Source organism: Zea mays, chromosome 2 (assembly GCF_902167145.1).
Source record: "Zea mays cultivar B73 chromosome 2, Zm-B73-REFERENCE-NAM-5.0, whole genome shotgun sequence".
In the NCBI taxonomy this organism is placed as follows: Eukaryota; Viridiplantae; Streptophyta; class Magnoliopsida; order Poales; family Poaceae; genus Zea; species Zea mays.
The window spans coordinates 214272235-214282915 of record NC_050097.1 but is presented as its reverse complement, the minus strand read 5'-3'; positions in this window follow the sequence as shown (position 1 = coordinate 214282915).

Genomic DNA, 10681 nt, shown 5'->3' with positions numbered 1-10681 from the left:
AGTTTTCTTAGGCATCTTGACACTTGCTAGGATGATACGTAGTGGCCTTAGTCCCGATGGTTGACTCAACGGACGTGACTCTTTTAGCTTTGATCGAACTGTCAGTCCCAACACCGTCGAGCGTCATAGCGATTTTGACCAATCCGTCACCTTACTTTTTCTAATTTTCCAAGTGTTCTGGCGTAACTTCGTAGTCGACCAGGTCTTCCCCTTGTAGGTCATCTTCCTCCATGGGTGTCGGTACATCGTTGGTGGTGTCTTGGTGTAGTGCGGATGGTTCGGCCTCAGGGGTCAGATGGTCCGCGTCCTGTATGGTTGGTCTGGTCTTTATAGCCGGACTGTCTGCTATACCTGCAAAGAGCTGCACAGTTGCTGTTTTATTTTCTGTCTTTATGGCCGTTTGATTTTCCTCAACGGCCTTTGGTCTCTATCTCTTTTGTGGTGGCGGATACTGCGGATGTGTGTAATTGAATATTTTTTTCGCCTCCTTCTCCTTTGCTCTAAGGCGTTGTAATTTTCGCTTTTGCGATCGTGTCAATCCCGATGGGCACCATCGGGGCATGGAGTATTTTGGATCGGCTATTTTATTGACAGTCGTACTTTCTTTTTTGTTTGTGTTGGCCGATTCACCAAAAATCATCGGCCCTTCGTTATTTTGTTGTACGATGACATCTGTCGTTCCTATTTTAATGGCGTCTCCCTTTTTCGTACTGTTGGAGGTTGTAGCTGTATGCCCCCCTGCCGGATTAGTCAGCCTTTGGGGCCGAATTGTTCGGCAATCTTGTTGGGCCTGTGCTTGTGGACCAGATTGAGGGGCTCTCAATCGGTCTTGTACTGGAGGTGTCAACCTATTGAATACAGATGTTTGGGGTGCCCCCCAAGCGGGGTACTGTGGCATCCTAAATGGGTATGGTGGCATGCCCCACATTTGATTTGGGACGTATGGTGGAGGTATGTATGTGTATGAATATGGCATATGTAGATATGGTGGTGGAGGTGTCCATGCAGGTACGTTAGGTCTTAATTGAACATTATGACCTCCCGTCCTTTCCGATTGGTGTGGTGGTCCAATCGGCCTAACCTGCCGTCGCACCTGGGTGGGTAAGCGAGGTCCCTTTGGTGGCCGGTCGCTAGAGCCAGCCTTCTTTTTCACATATTTAGACAATAATTGATCAAAGGTCGGGCTAGATTTTACCAACCGACCAGTTGCCTTGAACGTGTTAGTTTTCCACGTACCTATTTCTGGTCGTCGTGGTTTGAAGGTACGTGGTCGCCGCGGCTCTTCGACGTTGCCGGACCGTCCGTCGGAACGCTTCGGACCGTCCAGTGATGTTACGGACCGTCCGCGCCTAGACACCGGACCGTCCGCGATGCGTAGTATGGGTTCTCGCGCATATCCCTTTGTCTGTGCTTGCCCCCCAGCGCTGGAGTTTGTGATAGTTACCTTCAGTGTCTCCCCTCCATTAGGAGTCTTCTCGGCCATCACTTTCCTGCAAGAAATTTTGTCGTTTCCATCGGCCTCCCGTGCGTTGCCGATGATGACTTCTTTGTCTTTGCCCTTATCGGCTGTGTTGGGCCGAATTAGGACCTTTTTGCCATTAAAGTCGATCACATTCATTGGGAAGGGCTCCGTGTCCTCCTGAAATTTCAATCGTCCATCATCAATGGCCGATTGAATTTGTCGTCGGAACACATTACAATCATTAGTGGCATGGGAAAATGAGTTGTGCCACTTGCAGTATGCGCGACGCTTTAGTTCGTCGGCAGGTGGAACGATATAATCAATTTTAATGTTACCATTTTTTAGTAATTCATCGAATATCTTATCACATTTGCCGACATTAAATGTAAACTTAACCTCCTCATGTCGTTCCTTTTGAACTGACTGCAAGGAGGAGCAAGCCGAAGATTTGGCCTGCTCGGGCCAAACTATTTCGGCAGTGTAAACTTTCTTTGGTTCATCGTCCGAACTACTTTGATTGTGTTCTACTATAGGGACATTATGATGAACCGTTCTGACTAGTTCTTTGCTTCGGCTTTCACAAGCCGAAGCTCTCTGATGTAATTGTGCTAGAGTAAAGAACTGGATGCCTTCTAATCTCTCTTTTAAATAATAGCGCAATCCATCAAAGGCTATTCCCGCCAGTTGTTTATCTGTTAAATGAATTTGAAAGCATCGGTTTCTCGTATCCTGGAATCTCCGGATATAATCACTAACCGATTCATCTTTTTCTTGTCGTAGGGTCACTAAGTTTACTAAATCTAGCTCATAATCACCAGAGAAGAAATGTTCATGAAATTTTTGCTCTAAGTCTCCCCATGACAAAATGGAATTAGGAGAGAGCGTGGCATACCATGTGAATGCAGTCCCTGTTAAGGATAATGAAAATAAACGCACACGGAATGCTTCGGTGTCGGCCAATTCTCCTAATTGTGCTAGGAACTGGCATATGTGCTCACGCGTGCTTTTTCCTTGGTCACCCGAAAACTTTGCAAACTCGGGTATCCTGGTTCCCTGTGGGTATGGGTGGTGATCAAATCGGCTGTCATAAGGCTTCCGATATGATTGCCCCCCAGGGATCATGCTTACTCCGAGCTTATCTCGGAACGCCCCGGCTATTTCTTCCCTCACTATACCAATGGCAGCCGGTGCAAGACCACCGACTCTCTGGTCAAACATAGGTGGGGTTGGTTGCATGTTAGTATGTTGTCGTTCCCCCCATTGGTTTGAGCTACGTGGTGCATTTCCATTTGCCCTATATGGCTCATATGTTTGATCGTTTCTTTCCGGCCTTCTAGGTGGGGCCGGAAAGCTTTCCTGGGCTCTGGATCCTGAATTAATGGGCTGGTGCATTGCATAATGTGATGGGAAGTGTTGCTGGGACGGGCGAGGATTCAGGTAATAATCCCCCTCAAAAGACTCATGCGCGGACTGTCCGGATACGTACCCGGACCGTCCGTGATTATATGCGGACCGTCCGTCGTTGTATGCGGACCGTCCGACTGGATAGTTTAAATTCGGTGCCCTATGTGGTGGCTCGGGTGCGTGTCTAGGTAACTCATTAAAAATGGGCCCGGCTGTGGCTGACCCGGACGGTCCGCGCTCGCGAGCGGACGGTCCGGACATGTGTAGATCGGCTGGTTTACTGCCGATTTGCGTTTGCTCAGGGTACGTGTCCATCGGCATCCCATAAGGGGGTTGTGACTGGTCGTGACAACCTTTAACCGATGTATTACGTGTATTATCTCCTAATTCAACCTCGTGTGAAGGAAAATTTGCTATACTAGATTTATCAAATGCACGTACTAGTCTCCTACAATCGTTTTGCATAACCCCTATGATATTTTGCATCTGTTCTCGCTGTTCGTCTATGTAAGTTTTAAGAGATTGGAGTTCGTTGGTGCTACTTACATTTGGGGTAATCGTAGTAGGTCGGAGCGAAGCTAGATCTGTCGCCCGTTGTCGAACGACTTTGTTGTTTCTGTCCACTTTGAAGTCAGCCAGGAACTTCGCCTTTGCTTCTTGGATCAGCTGCTCCTGGCGCTCCTCGAACAGGAGCTGTTCTTCAGCCGGCAAGGCTTCCCATGTCGGTGTGACGATATTGCTGATGGAAACCTCAGAGCTATCTTTTGAACCGGCCATTGAGGGCCGATTTGATAGGTCTATATGTGTTGTCTCCAGCGGAGTCGCCAAAAAGTATGTTGACGCCTTTTCGGAGCGCCAAATACTCAAGAAGAACCGGCGGCGGTGCTCTCTGCACAGGGGCGGACGGTCCGCGCGTAGGGCCGGACGGTCCGCGGCCTGGTGCGAGGCGCGGTGGTGCTCTCTGCGCAGGGGCGGACTATCCGCGGCCTGGGGCCGGACGGTCCACGGCCTGGTGCGCGGCTAGGGCTTCTCTGCCTGACGGCCGGACGGTCCGCGCCCTGGGGCCGGACGGTCCGCGCGTACGCAGAGGCGGCGGAAGTCGCCGGCGGCGCCTGGATCTCGCTCCCGGGAGGGACCCCGTCGGGGAGGAGAGATCCTAGGTGGTGTCTAGGCTCGGGTAGACCGACCTAGACTCCTCTAATCGATGTAGAGTCGATGAGAGGCGGAGAATTTGGGGATTGAGAGGCTAAACCTAAACTAGACTAGAACTACTCCTATGATAAAATGCGAATAAAAGTTGTATTGATTCGATTGTTGATGATAAATCGGCCGTATACCTCTCTATTTATAGAGGAGGGGGGCTGGACCCTTTACAAACTAATTTCCGAGCTTATCCCATGATTTTAGCTAACAACCATAGCACAAAACTCGTAGCACAAAACTCGGAACCCTAATCTGTTCTGCGCACGCGCGGACCGTCCGGCCCACAGGCGCGGACCGTCCGGACCGCGGACCGTCCGGCCTCAGGGCCGGACAGTCCGCCGGCTCATTTTGGTGTCAAACAATTCCCCTCTAATTTTAACCTTCTATAATTTGTTTAATTTATGAAGGTATATTTAGACCTATCATGTTGATTGTTCTAACGAAATCTTGATTCTACATTTATCTTATATTATATGTGTTCATAATTGTTTCAAAAGGAAAACAAAGATGGCATACATGTATACTTGATCTTAGGAGTACAGATGCATTAAATAGTCTACAAATGACCAAATATTACATGTATACTTGATTGTTCTAACCCATTGCACGAGTCTGTCTATATGTGACGTTGCTAGTAGTTAGAGACTCAGACAACAGTTATCTAACTGGTGTATATCATCCAACGTTCTTTTTTTTGTTGATAATGGAAACAAAAAATGTTCCAGTCTTTTGTAGTTTCCTATATACGGCCATTACAATTTGAAAATTAATAAAACATGTATCATTAAAAAAGAACATTCTTGAAAAGAACTTGTTCTCGAATCAAGCATCCTTTAATCTGTCATTAGAACTCCAACCATGTTTTGCAAGGATCTCCATTAACACCGTCTATAAGGATTAACATACCACAAGAATCTCTGGGTGAGCTTCTTGTTTCTGCAATAATCTCCAGAGTCTTAGCAAATACGTCCCCGTGAAAAGAACCTGTAAAATTGATAGTATTGGTTTAAAATTAAAGGCCACATCATTGCGGCATAACCAAATAGACCAAAACATTGCTGCCACTCCAATTAGGAGTTTTTTCCGATGAGCTATTCCCTTATTAGTAGCCCAATTCTCAATTATATGATTAATATTGAGGGTCTCACTATCTTTAAAGCAAAGTAAATAATACTCCAAATGTTCCTGATAAGGTAAGAATAAAAAAAATATGTTATAGATTAATTTAACAAAAGGTATATATTTTATAAAAAATACTCTCCACTATCTATCAATCTTTTAGTAAAGAAATATTAAATAAAAAATAAAATAGAGTGGTGCGGACCAACCTAACAGATCGTCATCAACCATAAAACAAATTGGATCAATTTCTCTGCTTTCACCATGTTTGTCCTTCCCTTGCCCTATTGTTCGTTAAGGCAGGCAAGCGATCTATCGCTCTAGCTGGCGTTCTTCCACGAGGAGTAGAGCACTAAAAGTTCCATACATTGGGCTTATTTGGTTCAGCTTTTTTCTGACCAACTTTTTTGAAAATCTGGCTGTGGAGAGAATCTGACTGTGAGAAGAATTTAAGTATCATTACGATTACGTGTGGAGGAAGATAAAATTATTCATATGGCTCAGGATCTAGAAAGTGACGGAATCCTACTATTACAACGACTCAACCGATTATGTGTTTATGTTGATTTTGGATGATTTTTGCCCCAACGAATTTTATACACTACACCAAAATCATACACTTCATACGGTTTTTTAACTTCCTACAGCTTTTATAACAAACCGTAGGAAATAAATAACTTTCGAGAGGCAACTGGTACCTCTAGGAAATAAACATAACTTCCTACGGTATTTTATAAAAACTGTCGAAAGTTAAAAAACAGTAGGAAGTCACTTCCTACGGCCTCCTCTAGGAAGTTAGGTTTCATCTGTTGACCAGTTAAACGAATAGCTAACTTCCTACGGCTGGCTCTAGAAAGTTAGTTGCCTAGTTAACTTCCTACGGCCTCCTCTAGGAAGTTAGGTTTCAGTTGTTGACCAGTCAAACGAAAGCTAACTTCCTACAGCCTCCTCTAGGAAGTTAGGTTTCAGATGTGTTCGAACCAAAAATGAGCAAGCGGACGGTCCGGCCCTGAGGCCGGACGGTCCGCGGTCCGGACGGTCCGCGCCTGTGGGCCGGACGGTCCGCGCCTGTGGGCCGGACGGTCCGCGCCTGTGGGCCGGACGGTCCGCGCGTGCGCAGAATAGATTAGGGTTCCGAGTTTTGTGCTACGGTTGTTAGCTATATTCGCGGGATTAGCTCGGAATCAGTTGTGTAAAGGGTCCAGCCCCCCTCCTCTATAAATAGAGAGGTCAACGGCCGATTTGTAATCATCAACAATCGAATCAATACAACTTTTATTCGCATTTTATCCTAGAAGTAGTTCTAGTCTAGTTTAGGTTTAGCCTCCCAATCCCCAAATTCTTCGTCTCTCTTCGGCTCTACGTCGATTAGAGGAGTCTAGGTCGGCCGGCCCGAGCCTAGACACCACCTAGGATCTCTCCTCCCCGACGGGGTCCCTCCCGGGAGCGAGATCCAGGCGCCGCCGGCGACTTCCGCCGCCTCTGCGTACGCGCGGACCGTCCGGCCGTCAGGCAGAGAAGCCCTAGCCGCGCACCAGGCCGCGGACCGTCCGGCCCCAGGCCGCGGACAGTCCGCTCCTGCGCAGAGAGTACCACCGCGCCTCGCACCAGGCCACGGACCGTCCGGCCCTACGCGCGGACCGTCCGCCCCTGTGCAGAGAGCACCGCCGCCGGTTCTTCTTGAGTATTTGGCGCTCCGAAAAGGCGTCAACATACTTTTTGGCGACTCCGCTGGGGAAAACATATCTAAGCTTATCAAATCGGCCCTCAATGGCCGGTTCAAGGGATAGCTCTGATATTTCTCCAAGCAACATCATAGAGCCGACTTGGGAAACCTTGCCGGCTGACGAGCAGCTCCAGTTTGAGGAGCACAAGGAGCGGATGATCCAGGAGGCGAAAGCAAAGTTCTTGGCCAACTTCAAAGTGGACAGGAACAACAAGGTCGTCCGACATCGGGCGACGGATCCGGCTTCGCTCCAACCCACGCCAGATATCCCCAATGTAAGTAATACCAACGATCTGCAATCTCTTAGAAATTATGTAGAAGATCAGCGTGAACAAATGCAGAACATCATAGGGGGTATGCAAAGCGATCTTAAGAGACTAGTACGTGCATTTGATAAATCTAGTACCGCAAATTTTCCTTCGCACGAGGTTGAGTTAGGAGATAACGCGTGTAACACATCGGCTACAGGTTGTCACGACCAGTCACAACCCCTTTATGGGATGCCGATGGACACATACCCTAAGCAACCGCAAATCGGCAGCAAACCAGCCGATCTGCACATGCCCGGACCGTCCGCACGTGAGCGCGGACCGTCCGGGCCAGCAACAGTCGGGCCTATTTTTATTGAGTTACCTAGATATGCACCCGAGCCACCACACACGGCACAGAACCCAAACTACCCAGTCGGACGGTCCGCATACAACGACGGACGGTCCGCATATAACCACGGACGGTCCGGGTACGTATCCGGACAGTCCGCGCATGAGTCTTTTGAGGAGGATTATTACATGAATCCTCGCCCGTCCCAGCAACACTTCCCATCACACTATGCGATACACCAGCCCATTAATTCAGGATCCAAAGCCCAGGAAAGCTTTCCGGCCCCACCTAGAAGGCCGGAAAGGAACGATCAAACCTATGACCCATATAGGGCAAATGAAAATGCACCACGTAACTCAAACCAATGGGGAGAAAGACAACATGCTAATGTCCAGCCAACCCCACCTATGTTTGACCAGAGAGCCGGTGGTCTCGCACCGGCTGCCATTGATATAGTAAGGGAAGAAATAGTCGGGGCGTTCCGAGATAAGCTCGGAGTAAGCATGGTCCCTGGGGGGCAATCATATCAGAAACCTTATGACAGCCGATTTGATCACCACTCATACCCACAGGGAACCAGGATACCCGAATTCGCAAAATTTTCGGGTGATCAAGGGAAAAATACACGTGAACATATAGGCCAGTTCTTAGCACAATTGGGAGAATTGGCCGACACAGAGGCATTCCGCGTACGTTTATTTTCATTATCGCTAACAGGAACCGCGTTTGCATGGTATGCCACTTTACCTCCTAATTCCATTTCATCATGGGGGGATCTAGAACAAAAATTTCATGATCATTTTTTCTCCGGTGATTATGAATTGGATTTGGTAGATTTAGTGTCATTGCGACAGACAAAAGACGAATCGGTTAATGATTACATCCGGAGATTCCGCGATACAAGAAACCGATGCTTTCAAATTCATTTAGCAGAAAAACAGCTAGTAGGATTAGCCTTTAATGGTCTACGATATTATTTAAAAGAGAGATTAGAAGGCATCCAATTTTTTACACTAGCACAGTTACACCAGAGGGCTTTGGCTTGCGAAAGCCGGAGCAAAGAAACTGCTAAAACAATGCGTCACAACGTACATATAGTAGCATGCGACCAAAGTAGCTCAGATGACGAATCAGCCGAAGTATATGCTGCTGAAATGGTTTGGCCAAAACAGGCCAAATCTTCGGCTTGTTCCTCCTTGCAGTCGGTTCAAAAGAAACGGCAAGAGGAGGTTAAGTTTACGTTTAATGTTGGTAAGTGTGATAAAATATTTGACGAATTACTCAAAAATGGCAATATTAAAATAAATCACACTGTTCCATCCGCCGACGAGCTAAAACGTCGTGCATACTGCAAGTGGCATAACTCATTTTCTCATGCCACTAATGATTGTAATGTATTCCGACGACAGATTCAATCGGCCATTAATGAGGGACGATTGAAATTTCAGGAAATGCAGGTGGATACAGAGCCCTTTCCAATGAACGTGATCGACTTTGAGGGCAAGAAAGTCCTGGTTCGGCCAAACACGGCCGATAAAAGCAAAGGCAAAGAGGCAATCATCGGCAATTCTAAAAAGGCCGATGAGGATCATAAAGTTTCTTGCAGAAAAGTGGTAGCCGAGAAGACTCCCGATGGAGGGGAGACCCTAAAGGTGACCATCACAGCCTCCAGCACTGGGGGGCAAGCGCAGACAGGGAGACAGATGCAGGAACCCGTGCTGCGTATCCCGGACGGTCCGACACGTAGGCGCGGACGGTCCGGGACCCCACGGGACGGTCCGGAGAGCTCCGGCGGACGGTCCGACCGTACTCCGGACTCGCAGCGACCACGTACCTTCAAACCACGACGACCAGAGATAGGTACGTGGAAAACAAATACATTTAAAGCAGCTGGTCGGCTGATCAAGCCTGGCCCAACTTTCGATCAATTGTTGTCTAAATATGTGAAAAAGAAGGTCGGCCCCAGTGACCGGCCACCGAAGCGACCCCGCTCACCCATTCATGAGCAACGTCAGGTCAGGCCGATTGGACCATCTCACCAATCGGAAGAAATGAAAGGTCCTATTGTACAATTGAGACCTAACATGCCGACATGGACCCCTCCACCTCCTTATCCATCTATGCCATATCCATACACATACTTACCTCCACCATATGTCCCAAATCAAATGTGGGGCATGCCACCATATCCATTTGGGATGCCACAGTACCCCGCCTGGGGGGCACCCCAAACGTCCGTTTTTGATAGGTTGGCGCCGCCAGTGCAAGACCGATTGAGCGCTGCTGAATCAGGTCACCAGGCACAGGCCCAACAAGATTGCCGGACTACTCGGCCTCCTAGGCCGACCAATCCGGCAGGGGGGCATATGCCTGTAGCAACTCGAAGAACAACAAAAAAGGACATCATCAAAATAGGCACTGCAGATGTTGTCATACAGGGAGACAATAAAGGACCGATGATTTTCGGCGAATCGGCCAACACAACCGAAAAGGATACGGCTACCATCAAAACAGCCGATCCAAAATACTCCATGCCTCGATGGTGCCCAGCGGGATTGACACGATCCCAAAAGAGAAAATTACAGCGCCTAAGAGCAAAGGAGAGCCAGGAGAAGGAGGCGGAAAAGACATTTAATGACACACATCCACTATACCCGCCACCGCAAAAGAAATGGAGACTGAAGGTCGTTGAGAAAAAACAAACGGCCATAGAAATAGAAAGTCAACCTGCACCAGGCGCGGACCGTCCGGCCTTCGCGCACGGACCGTCCGCCGTTCACCAGGAAGTCTCTGGACAACCTGCACCAGGCGCGGACCGTCCGGCCACCGCACGCGGATCGTCCGCCGTTCACCAGGAAGCCTCCAACGACACGACAACATCAATGGAAGAGGACGACCTGCTGGGAGAAGACCTGGTCGACTACGAGGCTTCTCCAGAACACCCAGGTATGGATGTAAATATTATTACATTTTCTGCCGATTGTACTATTATCGGCGACGATGAACCTGTTGTTGCCCAGTTTGATTTTGGTCCTAAAGAAGCCGCCTTTACTAAACCAAAAGAATCGGTAAATCATTTAAAGCCGCTCTTCGTACGCGGCCACATTGATGGGATACCGATTGCTAAGATGTTGGTAGATGGAGGGGCGGCTGTAAATCTAATGCCT